Source organism: Pinus tabuliformis, chromosome 9 (genome assembly GCF_031772625.1).
Source record: "Pinus tabuliformis cultivar Carrire ecotype Pingquan chromosome 9, CPIR1, whole genome shotgun sequence".
Taxonomy (NCBI): domain Eukaryota; kingdom Viridiplantae; phylum Streptophyta; class Pinopsida; order Pinales; family Pinaceae; genus Pinus; species Pinus tabuliformis.
Window position 1 is genome coordinate 558,582,543 of NC_142307.1, and position 22,236 is coordinate 558,604,778.

At 37.2% G+C, this 22,236-nt stretch overlaps 1 long non-coding RNA gene across 2 annotated transcripts in view; it reads right to left on the reverse strand.

Annotated features, from left to right (window-relative positions):
- LOC149149730 (uncharacterized) overlaps positions 1-20,593 on the reverse strand; it is a 219,065-nt gene extending 198,472 nt beyond the window's left edge. The window contains exons 1-3 of one of the 2 annotated variants that reach the window (XR_016263257.1): positions 19,969-20,593; positions 19,707-19,763; positions 19,473-19,594 (exon numbers count right to left, since the gene is read on the reverse strand). This is a non-coding gene — a long non-coding RNA (uncharacterized LOC149149730). Of the gene's footprint in view, positions 1-19,153; positions 19,595-19,706; positions 19,764-19,968 lie in introns of those variants that run through there. The other variant, XR_016263256.1, reaches the window with a different exon arrangement.
- Positions 20,594-22,236: the final 1,643 nt, after the last annotated feature.

Genomic DNA, 22,236 nt, shown 5'->3' on the forward strand with positions numbered 1-22,236 from the left:
AAATTAACATAAAACTTAGTGACAGAAGTTTGTCTAGATTTGAAAAGCCACTTCACATCTTCCAGCTTTGAAGAAGATCTAGCTTTAGCCCATGCTTCCATTCGTAAATTGATAGATTTCTTTATGATGCCTGACACTACAAGAATACTAAACTCCGTAGAAGCTACTCAAGATTTAATTGGAGAATATGATGCAGATTTGGGAAGTTGCAATGAGGATATGCCTGAAGATGAAGTTACTCATGAGATTTATTTGATGCAAATGTGGTTTGAAGATCCTTGTACTGAAAAAGTTCAGATGGAAGGGATCGATGATGCTGCTCTGGATAGTTTATTTCTTGTTACAGAAATGAAAAAATATATTCAAGTTAAATTTTTAGAGGGTCAAACCACTGTGGCAGATGTTGGGCAGTTCTCCCCTCACTTGGCATGGCTTTTGCTCAATCTTGTTTGAACCTGGTAGAGGATGGTCTGGATGTATTGACAAATTTATTTTAAAAAGAAAAGGCCAAAGCAAGTTGGAGTGACAGTCATGACTGGTCCTATACATGCAAGGCTTATGCAATCATTTTGGACACTTCTGAATCTCTGATGTAGGATCTGTGCCAATAATTGCAGTTTTATGGCAGTGTGTGGAGGAAGTTGAGTTTAGGAGAGCTTGTGTTTTTGCCATTGAAGGATATATAACAGCCTTCAACCAACCAGAACCACCTGAAGAGGTACCTTGCTTCATGACCGAGTCAACACTAACAGAAGTTCCAACTTACAAGAAGTCATAGTTTAATGTGACACTATTTTAAATGATGACTAAAAATAGTGAAAGGAGCATTATACAGACAAGATAATGAAATGGTTGCATTGGCTTACCAATTTCACTTGGTGAGATTCTAAGGTTATCATTTGCTCTCGAGAAGAGCACATGTCCCCGTGTAGGAGCCTATGTTATCCACCAATCTGTCATGGGGAAATTTTTGACAGATTTCTTCATTACCCATCATGTTTTGTTGAGTTTTGGATGAATGGGAATGCTTCTGAATATTACTTCTCAAACAAATCCTGGTAAGGAAACTTAGTTCTCATTTAGGTTTGATGATACAGATGGCATTGGAAATGTATTGGGTGGACCTCCAAGTAGACAAGTTGCAAGGACAAAGTCACTTGAAATAGGAGTTGGGGCTGCTTCTAGGAGAATGCGTGGATTAAGGCCAGAAAAAGGCCATCTTAGACACATGCCAAGGAGACAAAAACGTTGACTTTTGTGTAGCATATGGAGGTATTCCCGCATACCAAGGGACCTCCTAAGTCGGCCAAGAAAAATTATGGAAATTAAAATTAAAATTATTATTTTTGGGCTTCATGTAGGCCCCAAAGTGTCAAGTCAGCCCCACCAATGAATTGGTGTGACCCTTGGTCAAAGCTGTTAGAGATAATGGAGAATATCCTAGAATAGTGAATTGGTTCACAGTACCTCAGGATAGGAATTAGTTTCTATTTCCTAGGGTATGGTTCTAACTTCCCTAAATCCATGATTGCTATATAATGTGTGATGTACATGGACAATGTAGAGCATTTTGCAGAGCTAGACTCTCCTGGTTCAGACTCTCTGTCGTAGAGTTGACCAGTGGATGTTTTTTATTAATTTAAACATCACTTTTTAACATGGTATCAGAGCGACAGGGCTAAGAAACATGTTTGCCGAGTGAAGGATTTGCCCAGCGCGCCTAAGGTGAAATCGTCGCGTGGTTTGGGGAAAAAATCGTGTCGATCCCCTGTGAGACTTCCCGCATTTTATTTTGGATGACCATCGCAAATCCGTGTTGGATAATCACGTCGACCGTCACGAATCCATGTTGGCTAATCGCGCTGACCGTGCAAACAAAAAAAAGGTGGTTGCGTGTCTCTGTTTGGGAATTGGCTGTGGTAACAAGCTGCGAGATCAACCTACTTAGAGGTCGCTTGGAGCAAGGCTGCTCCGATCGTGGAGGTCTGCCGTGGAGGAGACTTGCCATAGAAGGTTGTTGCATGGAAAAAGGCTGCGAACTGCCGTGGAGATCGAGCGAGGGTGTGAGAACTCTGGAGCTAGGGCCGTGGTACAGGCCGCGAAGGAAGCCACGGTGGTTTGCGTGTGCGCTGCGGGATCAAACAGTGTTGGAGACCGTTTGGAGTAGGCCACATAGTGGAGGCCTGAGACCTACAAGAAGGCTGCATAGAGAAAGCTAGAAGGAGGCCAAGGTTGTTGCGACTCATGGAGGAACATCTGTGTGGAGCGTGAGCCTGATGAGGAGGATTGCCACGGGGGCCACAAGAGCGGTAGCACAAAGGAGCGTGCACAGAGGCTAGTGGCTGATCTGCCATTTTTTATTTTCATTGAGGTTGTGGATTGGCATGGATCGCAGCAAGAGATCTGCCTGAGAAGGAATCCACGAGCAGAAATCGAACTTGCGGAGATCAGCGATTTCTATCTTTGACATAGATCTGGGGTAGATCTTTTTTTTCCTGTCAATTTTTTTTTTAAATCGTCAAGATGAATAATCAAATGATTGAAGCATACTTGAATGAGCATAACAAGCTCGATGGCTCCAATTATGCGAATTGGAAATTCAAGATGCAGACTCTGCTAGAAGTGCAAAGTGCTTGGACGATTGCAAATGGGGATGAGCAGAAGCCAACAACTGGATCAACATTGATCCCAAACTGGGTGAAGCGAGAAGGTAAAGCAAGAACGCTGCTGAAGGGAATTTTGAAGGATTTATATGAGATTAGGAATACAAATCGTCTTTTGTTCCTGAAGAGCAAGATCTTATCCCTGAAGATGGAAGAAAATGAAACAGTTGCTTCCTTCATAGCGAGGATCAAAGATCTAAAGAACAAATTGGTAGACATTGGTGAAACAGTTGCAGATACAGATCTAGTAACAATTACCATGAATGGTGTGACCGATGACTACCAAATGTTTATCACTGGGATAAATGCGAGAGAGAAAATCCCAACGTTTGAAAAACTGACAGGAATCTTAATGCAAGAAGAAGAAAGAAGATTGACTGTGAAGCCCTAGAATGACGATCTTGCGTTGATGGCGAAAGAACTTCTTTAAAGGAAAAGCAAATCCGCAACAACAAAATGGAGGAAACTCACAGAAAAGACCAAATCAGACTCAAGGTATGCATCCGAATAGAAACATCTCTATAATTAAATGTTTTTATTGCAGAAAGATTGGTCATGTCGCTAAGGAGTGCAGAAAGAAGAAATATCATGAACAACAGCAGAAGCAGAAAAGACATGCGAATGATAATCATGAGCAGAACTTCAGATTGTTCATGGCAGACTTTGATGAGAATGTTGATGCAGAGATCTGGTATGTAGATTCGGGAGCATCAACACATATGACAGGGAACAAGCAATGGTTCGAAGATTTTAAAGAAATCACCGATGGAGCACAAATCTACCTTGGTGATGACAGAAATCATCAAATCAAAGGGTGTGGGAAAATCTCTGTTATTTTACCTGATGGTACTGCAAGGCATATTTATAATGTCATGTATGTGCGCGATGTGACAAAGAATTTGATTTCTGTATCCATGATTACAGATCAAGATCTCAAAGTTGAATTTTTAAATCTAACTGTTATATTAAAGATCTATTGGATGGCATGAAGACTATTGCTTCAGGAATTCGAACAAGAGGTCTGTACAAATTGGATGTGAGACCAACACCAATTCGAGCTTTGACAGCAGCGAGTTTGACTACAGAAGAGCTGTGGCATCAGAGATTTGGTCATATCAACTACAATGATTTGCTGTTACTTCAGAAAAAGGAAATGGTAAGAGATCTTCCTATGTTAAAACAAGTGCATAATGATTGTGATGCTTGTACATTAGGAAAGATGCATAGAGAAGAATTCCCTGTTCAAGTAGAAAAGAAACAGAGAGACATACTTGAATTAGTGCACTCAGATCTTTGTGGACCCATGCAAACAAAGTCATTAGGAGGTGCACTGTATTTTTTACTGTTTGTTGATGACTGCACAAAGTTTTCTTGGGTATATTTTTTGAGTAAGAAAAGTCACACATTTGAATACTTTAAGCAGTTCAGAAACATGATTGAAAAGAAAACAAGGAAGCATATAAAAATTCTCCGCTCCGATCAAGGGGGAGAATACAGGAAGGATGAACTTATCAAGTATTGTAAAGACCATGGGATATTACAGCAATTCACAGTACCCCATACTCCTCAACAGAATGGAGTAACGGAAAGAAAGAATAGAACATTGGTGGAATGTGCTAAGAGCATGTTGAAAGGTAAGGATCTTTCAAATAGTTTTTGGGCTGAGGCATTGAATACTGTAGTTTATTTGAAAAATAGGAGTCCTACAAAGAGTCTTGAGTTTAAAACTCCTTATGAAGCATTATATGGATTTAAACCTGCAATAAAACATTTAAGAGTGTTTGGGTCTAAAGCATTTGCCCATATTCCAAAGGAAGACAGAAGAAAACTAGATTCAAAAGCCATCAGATGTACCTTTGTAGGGTATTGTTCACAATATAAAGCTTATAGATTATTTAATCCCTCTACTCACAAGATTTTTGTTAGTAGAGATGTCATATTCCATGAGCAGGATCATGAAGAATCTGATAAGTGCAATGAGGAATGGGATATTCCGTTCTTGGTGGAAGAAAGTGAAGAAACAGGAAACAACCAGGATCAGCAGACAAAGGCAGAAGAAGAGAATTCAGATGCAGCAATCAAGCTGAGTCCAACAAAGGAAACTCAGAATAGGTCAGAAGCTACACCAACGCTCAGAAGATCAGGTAGGCAGACTCAATTGCCTGCTAGATACAGGGAAAATGCTTTTATAACTAGTATGATGAATGTTGTTGAACCTTCTAGTTATAAGGAAGCAAATGAATGTAGTGAATGGAAAACAACTATGGAACAGGAATATGAATCTATAATCAGGAACAACACTTGGGAGCTAGTTGAACTTCCTAAAGGGAAACAAACCATAGGTTGTAAATGGTTGTATAAACCAAAGATTAATGCAGATGGAACCATAGATAAATTAAAAGCTAGATTGGTAGCAAAGGGGTATTCACAAAAAGAAGGCATTGACTATGAAGAAACCTTTGCCCCCGTAGCTAAACTAAATACCATCAGAATGTTGATTGCTTTAGCTACTAAGAAACATTGGATGATTCACCAACTAGACGTAAAGTCTGCATTTTTAAATGGAGAATTGAAAGAGGAGGTTTATTTAGAGCAACTTGAGGGGTTTGTCCAAAAAGGGAAAGAACATTTAGTTTGTAGATTAAAGAAAGCTCTATATGGACTAAAGCAAGCACCCAGGTCCTGGTATGAAAAGATTGATTCATTTTTTCTGCAACTTGGCTACAACAGAAGTAAAAACGACCCTAATCTGTATACCATGAAAGATGAACAGGGGCGCATAGTGTTGATTTCTTTGTATGTAGATGATTTAATTATTACAGGTGATGCTATTGCTCTAATCAAAGAAATCAAGCAACAAATGTCACAGGTGTTCGAAATGAAAGACCTTGGTGAATTAAGATATTGTTTGGGTCTTAAGATCTGGAGAGATTTAGGACAAAATTTTATGTCCCAGGGTAAGTATGTCAAAAGTCTACTGGAAAGATTCAAAATGGATCAGTGTAAGGCTGCAACAATACCATTACAGCAAAACATTAAACTTCAGAGTGAGGATGGCTCTAAAGAGGCAGATGCGACACTTTACAGACAGCTGGTTGGGAGCTTAATCTACCTAACCACTACTAGACCAGATTTGGCTTATGCAGTTAGTGTGCTAAGTCAATACATGTCCAAGCCACTTGAGAGTCATTGGAATGCAGCGAAATGTGTTTTGAGGTATCTACAAGGTACTATAGACTATGGTATTATTTATACTGATTCCTCTGATGTTAGATTGACAAGATTTACAGATTCAAACTGGGCTGGAAATGTAGACGATCACAGATCCATAACAGGCTATGCATTCAGCATTGGATCCGGGGTGATTACATGGAGCAGTAAGAAACAGAACACAATTTCCTTGTCTTCAGCGGAAGCAGAGTATCAAGCCATGTGTGCAGCAACATGTGAGGCAGTTTGGTTGCAGAGACTTCTCCAAGATGTCGAGGAAGAACAGAAAGATGCAACAACAATCAGATGTGACAACCAGAGTTCAATCAAACTTGCTAATAATCCGGTGTTTCACAAGAACACTAAACACATTGATACACAATTCCACTTTGTCAAGGAGAAAGTGCAATCAAAAGAAATCCATCTTGTATATTGTAATACATGTGATAATGTTGCAGACATTTTCACTAAGCCTCTTGGCAAAATTAAGTTTGAAATGTTTAGGGAGATGTTAGGCATATTTGTGAATCCCTTCTCCATTAAGGGGGAGTGTTAGAGATAATGGAGAATATCCTAGAATAGTGAATTGGTTCATGGTACCTCAGGATAGGAATTAGTTTCTATTTCCTAGGGTATGGTTCTAACTTCCCTAAATCCATGATTGCTATATAATGTGTGATGTACATGGACAATGTAGAGCGTTCTGCAAAGCCAAACTCTCCTAATTCAAACTCTCTGTCGTAGAGCTGACCAATGGATGTTTCTTATTAATTCAAACATTGCATTTTAACAAAAGCCCACCTCATTTGACTAGTATAAATAGTAAATGCACATGTGACTCCCCCTTTAGCAATTCAGATCATCCAATAATCCCTGATCTAACATCAACACGTGGGAGCAGAAGGACGAATTTACAGAGTTTTGACAAATTCTGAAGTTTGACCATTGACTTGCTGATTGACCGAGCTAAAGCTGCCATTTGACCAAGTTTTGACCTGCTTCATTTGACCAAGATTTACGCTGTGTTTGACCAAGAATCTGACCAAGTTTGACTTCAGAAAAGGGGCAAGTTTGACTGCAAACAAGGGACTGTTTGACCGCAGAATTGACTGCAAGACATCAACCGCAAGTTTGAGTTGACCGCAAGGGTCAATTGCAGGTCCGAAGTAGACCACAAGAGATAAGTTGACCAGCCCAAAATTTGACCAGAATTGACTATTTTGGAGGTTTGACCAAAGCTGACTAAGCTAGAATTTTGACCAGGTTTGACTGGTATCTTGGACTTGGATTTTGGTACAGATTTCTAGAATATTCTTGAATTGTAAATATTGTTGAAGAACAATTTCTCCTAAGAAGAAAAGTTGTTGGGTTTTTCCCAAGGTTGGGTTTTCCCAAGGTAAATTTGTTGTCTCTATTATGCATGGTTGTCTCTTTTGATCCTATTATTTTCCCTGCATTATTGTTGAGCTAAGTCACCGGACACGGGGATTTGGGATTCGTAGGATTCAGGATTCGTGGTGTCGGATTCGGACACGTTGACCCCCTGGAACAGGACACGTAGGATTCGTTATGTATTATTTCATTAAATATATATATATATATATATATATATATATATTAAAAATTAGATATTTCTTACACAAATTTTAATTAATGATACAAATTTATTGATTTCAAATATAGATCTTCATCCCCCGGATGCGGGTGGTTGTTAGAAACATAGGGCTCATGGCTTGTCTGCAGGGCATCTAGCCGCCCGGACAAGCCACGTATCTCAAGAGGACAAGCCATAAACGTTCAGGCATGCAGCATTTAAGGTATGCAGTTAAGGTTTACTGCAGCGACGTCTCTTCGGCATTCATTGCCTGCATTGAGAAAGGTAACATGGCGCTTTATAGCCGGATGGTTTCAGACATTCCCCCGCATTTTTCGATTGCTCCTGTTCTGATCTTGAAGGAAGTGGCGGAGGCTCATTGTTTCGGCCCTCTGCCAGGCTCTGAGAGCAACTGTGAGGGTCCAGAGGCCGTCGACTTGGGCAATTGGAGAGTTTACGGGCAGTTTGGGTGTGATCCAGGGAGATTGGAGGTGTTGCGAACCCGCCTTCCGCATTCTGGTTGGGGGATTGGGTATCCAGTTCAGAGGGATAATCCAATTCAGAGGGAGATTGGAGGAGTTGCGAACCTGCCTTACACTCGCCAACCGCCCATTTCCAATATGCAGCCGGAACGTCAGAGGGGAACCAGTCGACGGGGTAGCTTCAGTGGAAGAGCCCTTTCGCCCTCTTCCTCAATTGAGGAATCTTCTGAACGCAGAAGACCGAGGGGAAGGCCTCCGGGCAGAGGAAGAATGGCGGAACCTCCAGCAAGAATGGAATGTGGACATACTGAACACCCTATGGTAAGATATCGTCTTCCATGCAATTTATCCAATTCCACTTTCTTCATTACAGTTTCAGTGGAGCACTGTAGTAATCCGTGGGAAGAAGAGGAAGCCCCTCGAGTCAACCCTCCGCGTATTCCTGGGATTGTTCCCACAGTGGAAATGGAATTTCCTGCCATTGACATGCTGAGGCCTGTTCTTGATCCTGGAGCCGGCCCGAGTGAGCCAGTGCAACGCAATACTGGTAAGGCAATACTCCAGCCTCCCTGCTACAAGAAGGAGGATGAACCACAGACTACGGAAGAAGATTAGCTTGCCCGGCTTGCGCTCCAGGTTCCTCTGCACGAATTTTTCTCTCTGTCAGCTCCCTTCGCAATCTTATATGTGTCTGCTACTATGTATCTCTGTCCATCTCTGTTATGGTGTCGGTTATCTGTTATCTCTGTCATGGGATCGATGTTCTCTATGTGTTTCTGTTGTTTCAATCTCCTTCTGCTTCAGTCCGTGTGTCGGCTACAGGAGTATCACTCTGGGTTCCATTTTTGTAATTCTAGTATGCATTCTCTCGAGCTTACTGTTCGTCCCAGGACATGTTCTACAGGGCCTCGGCCCTGTTGTAATACCACTGATGTAATTTTGCTCTTGCTGTAATATAATAGTTCAGTCTTATTTAGAAAAAAAAAAATATAGATCTTCATCTATAGCTATTAGCATGCATAGTACATACAAAATTCAAATACATGTCAATCTATTATCTATTTCTTATGCTTGGCCCTCTTGCCACCACGAGAAATGTCTAATTTTTTAGTCTTGTTGGAAAATCAGGATCTTTGTCATTAATATCACCCTCTAAGCATTAATATCCAGAGGTATCTTTGTCATTACCTCTAAATCTGTATAGGGATCTTTGTCATTAATATCACCCTTTCAGCATTAACATAAGATAGAACAAGCATAACATGTCAAGTCAAGATTTTGTTTGAGTGATGCATACATTTTTAGGAGGGTCATGATACAGCAGTTCGACAACCATTGTCACTAACATCAAGGTACATAGAGGGATTGGTGCTCTTGATTAAATACGAGTTCCATACCCTAATACATGACAAAATTCAATGGAAACATTGCAATCCCCCAATCCTAAAATCCTGAAAAACTGATAAGTCTGCTGGATTTTGAATGAAATCTAAAATTCTACTTTCTCCATATGAAATCCAACGAGGCCGGAACCACTCTCAAACATCCTGAGTCATTTCATGGTAATGTTAAAAATTTAAGTAAAAGGATGAAAATGAAGATTAAGGAGAATGTCACTTTTATTCTTAAACATTACCATGAATAGCATATCAATACTAGGGCCTAGACTTGATCATTAAGCTACCAAAACGCTTGCCAAATGAAAATATGCGTGGCTGTAATGACCAAATGCGGCCTTTTCATACTCGTGCAGGTCACTTTTGCCGCCTAACGAGTCATGGAAAACAGGATACGCTGCCAAAATCGTGACACGCAATCGGATTCGACGTGTCATGGTTTTTGGACACGAATCTCAAGAGAATCGTGTCGGACACGATGGATTCGGGATTCGTGGGGCCTATAGGATGAATTCGGTTACCTAGTTGTTGAGATTTTCTGTGTAATTTCTTAATGATATATGTAACATAAGATAACTTGATTGGACATCATTGGAAAGCGATTATCAGATCAAAAGATTAGTTTCTACTGTGCATTATTGTAGAAAATCCGACATCGAATCAGAGTCTTGATAAAAGAGCAACCATTGAAGTATCTTGAAGAGGCCGAGTTTAGGAGAATCTGTCTGTCTTGAAGAAGCCAAGTATAAGAAGAATAAGGCTTGATCTTAGCCAAAATTTCAGCCCTGTTCAGAAGCAATATTTTGGTCCTACTAAGGCACATTTTCCGGCCTATACTAAGGCCACTTCTGAGACCAAGTTTGAAACAAATATAAGATCGGGTTGAGGCATACTTTCGCTGATCAAGGAGACTGAGCCTATGACAGATTGAAGGGCCAAATTCAGGAACACTTTTAGGGTTAATTAAGGACAAGTTTGGGCCTTTAAGGCCTATTCCAGCCACAAGAATTCAGGCGTTGAGTTACCCCTATATAGATCATAGAAAGGGGCCTGTTTGGATGGAGTTTTTAAGGCAGCAAAGAAGCTTGTTTAGGGCATAGAAGATGGAAAATTAGGCATGTTCTGACATCAGTAGGAAGGCTGAATTTTGATGAATGTTTAGGTCAGATTATTAAGGGCTTGTTTAGTCTTGTTCAAGGGCAGTTTGAGGACCTCTTGTGATGAGTTTTAAGGGCATTTTAAGGGCTGACTAAGGTTGGTTTTCATGGAACCTCAAAGGGCAGATCTCAGGATCCAAGGAGGTATTCTAAGGTGGCAGAAAGTTTGACAAGCATGACCAAACTTCCAACAAATTAATTTGAGGTACAAGTACGAACCTACATTTGACATAGAGTCAAATCCTTGTTTATTGTCCACATTAGATGTGGTCAACTTGATTATTTGAAATTTGTACCAAAGGGAAGTTGTTAATTTGACTAAATAAACCTCTCTAATTCGTCCACCAAGGAAGTTACTCCAGAGCTAGAGGGAGCTGAGGAAAAAGGCCCCTTCACCTACTTTTATAAAGCAAGAAAAGAGCCTATCATAACACTTGTATTAAAGTATGTTCCCTTCTTTGGAATCCGTATGGTTGTGCGGTACAAGAGTTGGAAGATTTAGGGTTTGTAAACCCTAGACGACTTGGAAGTTATGACTTGTATTAAGTCTTGGATGAGAAATTCCGAGGGTTTGTGAAACAAAACCCTAGAACAAGACCTAGAGTGTTGGATGCAAGTGGAGTTGGTGTGATGCATACTTGGTTTATCTCCTTGATAGCATGAGGATGACTTGGTATTCATGCTAGCTCGTTATTGAGCCTTTGGTGTGTCTAGATTAGTGTTGAAAATCAGCATTGGCAAAAAATCGGCGAAGGTCTAGAAAACATCTTTTCGGAAACATTGGCGAAAAAATGGCAAAAATCGATAAACCACAGCAAATTTTAAAAAAATATAAAATAATTCATTTTTTCAAAATGGGAAAAATCATCAAAAATCAGGAAAAATCAGCAAAAATAGAAACAAAAATTGGAAAAATCGAGAAAAATTCGACAAAAGTTGCCCAAGGAAAAATCACAATTTTTTCACAACAAAAAATCGGTTGGCCAAAAAAGTCGCGATTTTTCAGCACATCACCAGAAAATTGGCGATTTTATTAACACTGGTCTAGATAACTCGATGAATCCACAGGATGAAGAAACCCTAGCTCTTATACAAGAAAAAGGAAAGCAACATGCATTAGCAATTAATGTTGAGGACAAGGATGAGCATCCACCTCAAAAGAAGACAAGGAATCCAAGCTTGATGAGATTGCAGATAAACTTCATTGATTTCTGCAAGAAGGCAAGTATGAAGAGGGAACTGACAATTCCTTACAACTCTCAATAGTTTAATCAAAAGACAAGTAATTCATATCTTTCTCCCTTGACCACTATTATTATATTATTGCTTGGTCATCCTCTTGTCTTTGTATTTTTTTCTTAGTTATAATTGTTTCCTCCATGGCCTCCTAAATGAGGTTTGCAGGTACATCATGAAGGCTACCAAGGTAATGATTCTGGCAGTAAATAGCAGCATCGGATTAACAAATCCAAGTTTGTGGCAAGAGGGTTCTCCTAGTAAGAGGGAGTAGACTGCAAGGATATATTTGCTCCAGTCTCCAATGGATAGGCTTTAAGGACTCAAGAAGACTGATTTGTGTTCTAGAGGGAGTAGGCAATAGTAGAAGGACTTGCTTGGATGAAAAGAGAAAGAAGCAGTGGTAGAAGGACTTGCATACATAGCAGGCAGTAGCATGACTTGCTTATGTGATAGAGGAAGTAGCAATGGGAGAAGGTGTTGTTTTCGTGATAGAGGGAGAAACCGGGATTACCACCAGAAGAATTGCTTTAGTGTCAAAGGGAGTTAGCCTCAGAGATTAAGATGAAGGATCCTAGCTTGATGCATTGTTTCTTGAGATTGGAGGTGTGGAAAAAACTAGATGAGATCTTCCTGGGTCAGAGGAAATACATTGTCCAAATTTTTAGAGATTTTATATGAATGATTGCAAGTCCATGACTACACCTATGGACAAAATATTCGCTTTGCAATGAACACCCCGAGCCAGTATATGGTTGAGCCAAGGTTGACTTGCAACAAAGCATGTAGTACCTGTGTGGTATAGCTGGATATGGAGCAAAAAGGAGCAGTGAGGTTCCACAGATGAGCAAATTGTTGACATTCTCTGTGTAGAGTGAAGCTTGTATACTTGAGAAACAAGCTTGGCAGAATGTTTCCCTTGTCAAGAGGGAGTGAGGATGTCTTTGACAAGAACAAGGCAGACCATCTTGTGAAGCCATAAAGGACTTTAGCTGGGTCATAAAGGACTTTGACAAGGGGAGATGGATACATTCACCTGAAAAGCCAGAAGGACTTGGGTGGGTCATAAAGGACTTTTACCAGAGGTGAATGACCCAGGGAAAATTATAGGATTGAATAGATCTCCTAGAATCCAAAAGGACTTGGCTAGGTCATAAAAGAATTTGACCAGAGGAGATAGATGTAATTCACCTAAGGAGCCATAAAGGATTTTGGCCAAGGATGAATGGTCCAAGCGAAGCATCTCTCATGAGAAGCCAGAAGGACTTGGCTTCCAGACATACTTGGCTAGGTCATAAAGGAATTTGACCATAGGGGATTGATACATTTGCTTAAGGAGCCATAAAGGACTTTGGCAAAAGGCCCTAGTTACTCACATTGCCTTCTCAAAGATGGAGTGATGTATAAAACATGCACGTGAAAAATTACATTGCCCACTCCAAAATAAATTCATTTATAGACATACATCATCATGGAAAGCTCCTGAACTTTTCTTGTGGAGGAGAAATCTCAGCTAAGGAAAATCTGTTGCACCCAAGGAGAATACCTCCCTCACTAAGGAGTGTTGATTTTTGTGTAGCATTGGGAGGTATTCCTGCATGCCAAGAGGGAGTGTTGACTTTCGTGTAGCATCGGGAAGTATTCCTGCATGCCAAGAGGCCTTCTAAGTCGGCCAAGAAAAATTATGTAAATTAAAATTAATATTATTATTTTGGGGCTTCATGTAGGCCCCAAAATGTCAAGTCGGCCCCTGGTTGTGACGCTTGGTCAAAGTCCACCCCATTTGACTAGTATAAATACATGTGACTCCACCTTGAGAAATTCGGAAACTTCCAATAATCTATAATCTAACAGCCACATGAGGGAGCAGAAGAAGGACGAATTTACAGAGTTTTGAATAATTCTGAAGTTTGACAAAAGTTGACCATTGACTTGCTTATTAACTGAGCTGAAGCTTTCATTTGACTGAGTTTTGACCTGCTTCATTTGACAAGGATTCTGGCTGTGTTTGACGAAGAATCCGACCAAGTTTGACAACAGAAAACGGACAAGTTTGATGGCAAAAATGGGATTGTTTGATTGCAGAACTGATAGCAGGAAGTCAACTGTAGGTCCAAGTTGACTTCAGGGGTCGACTGCAGGTCTGAATTTGACCACAGGAGATAAGTTGACCAGCCTGAAATTTGACCAGAATTGACTATTTTGGAAGTTTGACCAATGTCGACTAAGCTAGAATTTTGACCAGGTTTGACTGGTATCTTGGACTTGGATTTTGGCACAGATTTCTAGAGTATTCTTGAATTGTAAATATTGTTGAAGAACAATTTATCCTAAAAAGAAAAGTTGTTGGTTTTTTCCCAAGGTTAGGTTTTCCTAGGGTAAATTTGTTGTCTCTATTGTGCATGGTTGTCTTTTTTGATCCTACTGTTTTCACTGCATTATTGTTGAGATTTTCTCTATGTAATTGCTTAATGATATATGTGACATACAATAATTTGATGGGAATCATTGGAAAGTAATTATCAAATCAGAATATCAGTTTCTACTGTGCATTATTGTAGAAGATTCAACAAAAAAATATGAAGGGGAAAACTTGTTCAAGAGAGTTGAGGCTATCATTACTACACTTGATGAGGTTGCTTGGCTATACAGCATTCCTTTTGTTTGGTTAAATAGCTTCTTGACTATTGTATGGGCTTTGATAGATCAGGAGAGATGTCGCATGCCATTTTGTGGCATACAATGTGTAGGAAATGTACCTGATAATGAGGCCTTATATGTTTTGATCCTAGAGATTCACATAAGGCGAGATAAAGCTGATATCCATATGCAAATGTCAGATCAACACCTGCATTGTCGAACTTTTGTAGGCCTCCGAATGGCACCTCAGATATTTTAAGAACTTGGGACAGCTGACGAAACAGAGAATTCTGAGTATGAAGCCAAGCAAAATGAAGATTTGAGGAAGAGAGTTAAGCCCATGCCACAAGTTGATACTACTGTTTTCGCTGCATTACTGTTGAGATTTTCTATGTGTAGTTGCTTAATGATATATGTGACATACAATAACTTGATTGGGAATCATTGGAAAGTAATTATCAGATCAAAAGATCAGTTTCTACTGTGCATCATTGTAGAAGATTCAACAAAAAAATATGAAGGGGAAAACTTGTTCAAGAGAGTTGAGGATATCATCATTACTACACTTGATGAGGTTGGTTGGCTATACAACATTCCTTTTGTTTCGCTAAATAGTTTCTTGACTATTTTATGGGCTTTGATAGATAAGGAGAGATGTCGCATGCCATTTTATGGCATACAATGTGTAGGAAATGTACCTGATAATGAGACCTTATATGTTTTGATCCTGGGCTTTGATAGATAAGGAGAGATGTCGCATGCCATTTTATAGCATACAATGTGTAGGAAATGTACCTGATAATGAGACCTTATATGTTTTGATCCTGGAGATTCACAGAAGGTGAGGTAAAGCTGATATCCGTATGCAAATGTCAGATCAACACCCGCCTTGTCGTACTTTTGTAGCCCTTCGAGTGGCACTTCAAATATTTTAAGAACTTGGGACAGGTGATGAAACAGAGAATTCTAAGTATGAAGCCATGCAAAATGAAGATTTGAGGAAGAGGGTTAAGCCCAGGCCACACCTTATCATCTTCAGTTATTGGATTTTGGTATTGGGGATTTCGATCTACGAGGTTCTGATCATGATTTTCTTTGGCAATGTGTTGAGGAAATTGTGACATATTGCAATGTAAAATATAGCAGACATGGGTCTCTCAAATGGGTATCCAAGGAATGAATGTTGCCAAGGAAAAATCAGATATCATTATTTTAAATGACAAATTTGCTACCGTTTGGTAAATTCATTGATTCCCATCTTACTGAAGACATTGCAACATCTGTAATAATTTTGAGTCTGCTGTTTTATTTCTCTAACTGCTGACCAGTTTCTCTTGGTTAACCTTATTATGGATACTTTTGGAACTGCAATAGAAACTAAACATAGCAACATTCAAAACATGTTGTGTTGACTCCACGGAGATCCTTCCTCTTAGGCGCTGGATCTAAAACAGGAGGAAACAATGTGAATGCAGAGAAGAGAGCACGGACTCAAAACATAATAGTATAATGGATTGTTCAGGAGAAGATTGCCATTCTGGTTTGAAGTTTGGAAGAGAAATAAAGGCCAAGAGCCAAGTGTGCTAGCATTTAAGTATGCTTATATCTATTTTATAAAATTGAAATAGCTCATCAAGGAGATTACTTGTTAAACATCAATAATGTGCTAATTCACAATTTTGACGGGTTAAGTTTAGGTTAGCATTAATAACTATGAACATTTTTTTATTTGTAATAAAGTATGGGAAATTCTAAGAAATTTCACTTGTGTTGATGGGTGGTAACTAAGGTAAATTGTCAGTGCCTAATTTCTAAGCACCTCACACCATCGGGTTATCAAGAGAATCAAATCCATGACCTCTCCAACTTCAAGGGAGAGATTTCACAAATCCATGACCTCTCCAACTTCAAGGGAGAGATTTCACATTTAGCTCATGACTGCTTGCAATGATTAAACATGTTAAAAGGAAGACTTGAACCTAGGTGGACAAAGTAACAACTTCTCCTCTTAACCACCCAAGCTAAAACTAATTGACATTATTAACCATAAACTATATTAAATATATAGCATGAAAGTCTTAGCAACATCTTGCAATTAGCATATGGTATCAATTGAGATCACTCTAAATTCATAAGCCTAAACTCACTAAAACTCCAATTCAACCATAACTTGATGGCTATGTCACACTTCAATGTATTATCTATTTTTCCATTTCAAAAATTTAATCTCAACCTTGGCCTAAGAAAAAAAAAAAATGAAAACATTACTATCCTTGAAGACCATGAATAAAAAGTTATGACTTCTATTTCTCATCAATGTTATTGACACAAGTAGCTTAGGAGACACCTTAGGTTGGTGTCTTGGTTAAGGACCTAGATCCACAAGAAAAATGGATACCCTATTAAACACTTTGTTTTAGTATTTTGGTTAAAGACTAATTTCCATGGGAAAGGTTATGAAGTAAAAAGAGTTATTAACTAATATATATTTGAAACCAACAAATTTACAAAGTACTCAAAATATACAACCTTAAACTTAAAATCTATTTTGAATAGATAAAAATATGAAAATAATATATTTTAAAAAAGAATATATATTCCAGTAGAAAATCATATCTAATATTGGTACATGGAATCTATATTCTCCACAAAAAATCATATACATATTGGTACATTGAATTTATATTCTCTATGGAAAATTTCATACATTATTAATATATTATAATGTCATTTATGGTTAAATTTATTATTATTATAAATGTTTATTATATTTTAGGAAATTGACTAAATCTGTAGACACCTCCTATTAGCATGTAATTCAAGCAAATATTTTAATTTTTTACTATCAAAGTAATCATAACCACATACCATACCCAAACACATCTCACATGTATGTCTCAAATGACCATAATGGGTATAACATCATGAAATTTGATTTTGTTTATTTAAATAACATAATCAAGGCTAAGGTAATTAGCCATGGTTCATTGTCTATATAAAAGATACGAAGAAAAAGGTGAATTTAAACCTAATCTCACTAAACTCCAATTTAACCATCACTTGAAATTTATGTCATATTCTAATTATCTACCTTGTTGTTTGTAAATTTTATTGTTGATTATACAATAACCTGGCAATCAAGATTCAAGAAGGTTTATCTTTTAAAATGAGAATTTGGTTGTGTTTTTTTATTGACCTTACCATGATACATCTCAAGCTTGCTAAGGGGTTAAAAAAGAGACCACAATGATCCTTCAAAACCACACCTAAAAGGTTATGAGTTATATTCTCACTTGGTGTTGTTGATAAGGGAATCTTATTAAACTCCTAGCTTGGCATTTTGCTTAAGGACCCATATCTACAAGGATGCATAATTATATACTTCTATACCAAACACCCTAGTTCAATATATTGGTTAAGGATCCATATTCATAGGAAAAAGGCTATAAAATATGCTCAAATAAAATTTTAAAATATAGTATAAATGAAGTAAACTAATATATAGTTCTACAAATTTATCAACTAAAATATAACTGATTCAAAAAGGTTTATATTTTGAAATGTAGATTTGGTTTCTAGTTTTTAAATTGTCTTTACTATGATTCATCTCAAGCTTGCTAAGGGGTTAAAAACCACACCTAAAAGTGTATGAGTTATATTCAAAAAGGTTTATATTTTGAAATGTAGATTTGGTTTCTAGTTTTTTAATTGTCTTTACTATGATTCATCTCAAGCTTGCTAAGGGGTTAAAAACCACACCTAAAAGTGTATGAGTTATATTCTCACTTGCTGTGATCCTTCAAAACCACACCTAAAAGGTTATAAGTTATATTCTCACTTGGTGTTGTTGACATGAGAATCTTATTAAACTCCTAGCTTGATGTTTTGCTCATATCTACAAAAACACCCTAGAGTTTAGTATTTTGGTTAAGGATCCATATCCATAAAAATAAATAAATTAATTAATTAATTAAAAATAAAAAAATAAAAAATAAAAAATAAAAATTATAAACCATGTTCAAATTAGATCCTAAATTATAAATAAAATCAATGATCAACTAACATATATTTAAATTCTTAGAATTCATCCCCATATATATATATATAACTAAATTATTTACTATATTTAAAATAAACTCAATATTCCATTAAATGGTATAATTTTAATTATTTTTTTAAAATAATCTACACACTTATACGGTACTTATATCTTTAAAATTTTATTTTATTTTATTACTAAAATTGTTTACTATATTTAAAACAAATTCAAAACTCCATTAAACTATATAATTGTAATTTTTTTTATAAAATAATTTAACTAGCTAATAATATCAATATATGATGATGATTAACTTCCATTAAGACCAGTGCAGTCTCTCAGGCTTTGAGAAACAAAAAAGGCTAATTATAATTCTTTAGAATCTTATTTCTGTACTCAAAATAAAATGAAAAAAATACTAAAGCCAAAATAAATATTTAATACATAACCAAACTCAAACTCCATTCAACCTTATAATTGTATTTTTATTTTTATTTTTATAAAATAATTTAACCAGCCAAAACTCGGAGTATATATAGACTCCATTAAACCTTATAATCGTATGATATTAAATTTTTTTGTATAAAATAATTTAGCCAGCCAAAAATCGGAATATGTATATTCGGAGTCTATATATAGAGACGGGAAAAATTGGAAAAGGAAAGAAACAAAAATGGAAGGAAAAGGGGCTAAAGCCAAGGTACAGGTAAATACATGTCACATATATGGCTCGCATAACATAAAATGACATGTTACAAACCAAACGAAGAAACAAATGCTACATTCATGGCGTGCAATGATTATAGCTCACAGCTACGACTCACTCTTTAGCGTTAAGGTAGCCATACTTCCAAAAAAATCAGAAACAAATGAATATTAATGGGTACGACATCAATACAGCTCACTACGATTACAGCTCGGTACGACATGACTATGGCCCACAACTAGGATTATCGCTGGTACGACATTACTACGCCTCACAACTAAACACCTGGCCACTCCATATTGTTTTCTGATCTGGAAAGAGAGAAAACATGGCAGAATGTATCGGTACCTGTATCTTGGCGAAAATGAAGGCTGTGCCAAAACGAGCCCCGAAAAACCCGCCAATTCCGCTTCCAGATAGTTCAGAAATGTAAATATTCTTCATTCATTTTGTCTTCAGAGACGGGCTTCCTGGAAGGCAGTTAAATAAGATTTCATTTCAAACTTCAAATAAAAATATCGTTAACCAGCCAAAACCTAGATAAGCAAGTAACCCATCAAATAAATTGAGAATGAGCTTTACCTGGAATTACTCTCTCCTATTGAAATCCCAATGACCTCTGTCTGAATGCCTAAAACCCTGCAATAGAAATGAAAACAAATTAAGAAAAAAAATCATCCAACAATGCTTCAAATTACATGCGTAGCCATCTAAAGTTTTAAACCATTATCTACCAGAGAATCCCCAATTCTGTAACAGAGGGTATCCTACTATGTACATATTTATTGATAAAACATATATATAAATATATCATATCGGCTCAAATTAAGCAAAATAAACATACCTGCTCCAGTGATTATCCTTCATAGAAATCCAAAAATCATGCGTGATATCTCTTCTGCCTCGGCATCAAACGAAAAATAAATAAAATCCACCAACCAGCCACTCCAAAGACAAAGAAAACAAAATAAAATCAACAAACACCAGCTGAAAAGTAGAAAAATCTATAAAGAAAATGAACTGTTAAAATCAATAAACAGGCATGGCCACGCCTTGGACCAAACAAATAACAAGAAAAAGCCAATCCAAACCAATACAGAATACAGAAGAGATGAGCTTAGAGTAATACAATGTTAATTGTCCAAGAATGTTATATATCCGCCCCACTGCAAACGGTCACAAACCCGCTCCAAAGTCCAGTGCTTTTTCACGTCCGCTTTTGTCTATATTTAAATTTTAATTCATCTTCACATCCACCGCCATCGCCGTGGCCTTGCATCCAAAGCTTTTTGGAAAATATACAAATTCAGAATAATCCCAGCGGTTTTAAATATCCCTTTTGGTCGATATCGATAGCGAGTACGTGGAAGCGGTTCTCAAAGATTTCAAAACCCATGGAAAATTGAGCTGAACATTTTACAGACCTGAAATACGTGCAGTTCGCTTCGATGTTTTACAGAGCCTGTAGCTTCAAAATTTTAATATTAATTATTTTTTCTAAATAATATAGTTTGCACCGTTATCAATTAAATAGATCATTTTAATTGATAAGGGTCGCGGATTTAGACGGCTACGAGGGACAATGTGTTAGTCATACTTACATCGTTTAGATGAAGGATTTGAGGAAGTTGGTAATGTCTTTTTTATGGTAGGAAAGAATATGTGATCAAAGATAGTGAGATATTTGAGGGTGGTAATGTGTTTTAATTATAAGAAAAATATGTGATTAAAGATAGTGAGGGTTGATAATAGTTTGGAAATAATAGCTAATTAAAGATAGCAAGGGTTGATGATAGACTTTTTAAGATGATATGATTTTTCATATGAATTTTGTAAAGTAAAATAGAATGTTATTAAGTTTACTAGTTTAAGATTTATAAAAATACAATTTTGAAAAAATTGTTATGTTTTTTTTATGATTATATGTGATTTATTTTATTTCAAAAGCAATAAATTGGAGGTTAATTATTTTTATGAATGTTTTTAATAAAATTTGGATTAAAGCTTTTGTTGTGTGACTTCAATGTATGTCATTTGTGACTACAAGGTTTATCAAAAAAGGGATTACTCTTGATAATGTAGTTGTTGTTTAAAAGAGCATGGAATGGGTTATTTGCATGGGGTTGAAAATGTTATTAATCAAGTTGGACTTTGAAAAAGTAGATGACTACACCAAATGAGCTTTTATCTTGGCCATACTAGGATGAAGATCATCCACCATGCACTAAGCCAATGATTGAATTAGTGCTTAATGTGATTGGATTGTTGCATAATGGTATGTTTTTTTTGGCAATAAATGTATTGTGATGTATGATGGAGATTATACGACCACTACATTGATGTGTGGATCGGCTAGAACATACCCGAGGTGTCAGGGTGAGGAGCTAGAGCAATTGACATGATGACGAAAAAGGTGTTATAGTGAATTAAGGTGATATCTTACTGTGGATATCATGTTAGCTAGCACAATATGTTTTATCAACTCATTTTAGTGATGCACCACCATCGCTTATCCACCACCTTAATGTTTTTCCTTCTAGTTTTGTGCAAGTCAATCTAGTGCTCAACCAAAATCCACTAAGGTGATCTGCCACTTCGCACTCAACCAAGTAACCCACAATTGGCTAAGGAAAAACTTATCCATTGTATGCATATGATTCTAGGCATAAGAGTATGCTCCAAGTTTAGAGAATGCTCTTATATAATTTTGTTTCAAGTTTAAAGAATGTTCTTATATAATTTTGTTTCAAGTTTAGAGAATGCTTTTATATTATATTTGGAGATTGGAAGTTTTTAAAACACTTGCTTTGGATGCAATTTCTCGGGAATAAATGACTTAACCCAATTCTATAGAGCAGTAGAACTACTATTTACAACTTGAAGAGATCCTTCTAAATTCCCTTGATGTTTAATTCTCAAATTACCCATTCACCTTGTTGAAAAGTGTGCAACAAGAAATGCTAAATTTAGAATGTGCTAAAAATAGACTTGCTAAAAATAGCATGTCTAAAAATAGCAGTTTGGCCAGTGAGGTCATTGGCCACATTGGGTGAGAGGTGAAACTGCTAAAAATAGAAAGTTCTAAAAATAGCATTTATGGGTCCCTTCCTAT